Source organism: Penaeus monodon, chromosome 20, assembly GCF_015228065.2.
Source record: "Penaeus monodon isolate SGIC_2016 chromosome 20, NSTDA_Pmon_1, whole genome shotgun sequence".
In the NCBI taxonomy this organism is placed as follows: Eukaryota; Metazoa; Arthropoda; class Malacostraca; order Decapoda; family Penaeidae; genus Penaeus; species Penaeus monodon.
This window is the reverse complement of record NC_051405.1, coordinates 26,067,055-26,067,369: the sequence shown is the minus strand read 5'-3', so window position 1 is coordinate 26,067,369 and position 315 is coordinate 26,067,055. Positions and strand designations below refer to the sequence as shown.

At 35.9% G+C, this 315-nt stretch overlaps 1 protein-coding gene across 1 annotated transcript in view; it reads left to right on the top strand.

Moving 5' to 3' along the window:
• LOC119585956 overlaps window positions 1–315 on the top strand; it is a gene marked incomplete at its 3' end in the record, with an annotated part of 87,813 nt that overhangs the window by 57,902 nt on the left and 29,596 nt on the right.

The window sequence follows — 315 nt, the reverse complement described above, 5'->3', positions numbered from 1 at the left end:
TTATCACAATTATAATGCAATGATGCGACACTTTTTAAATTTAAGGGACAAGTAAGTTAAAAGAGTGAAACCAAATTTAAAATCAAAGTAAAGCTGAAAAAAACACAGTAAAACCTACAGACCATAATGAAAACCAGATCAGAAAAACAAGAAAACAAAAAATGATGAAGCTTGAACAGAAGTAGATATCAAGACGACCAAAGTGGATAAGGTTACGCAGCGAGAAATCCAGGGCACACTAGGTCAAGAGTCAAGAAAGGTCAAGAGGCGATTTTCGGAGTAAACCAAATAGACCTTGATGGAAAGATGGGGTGG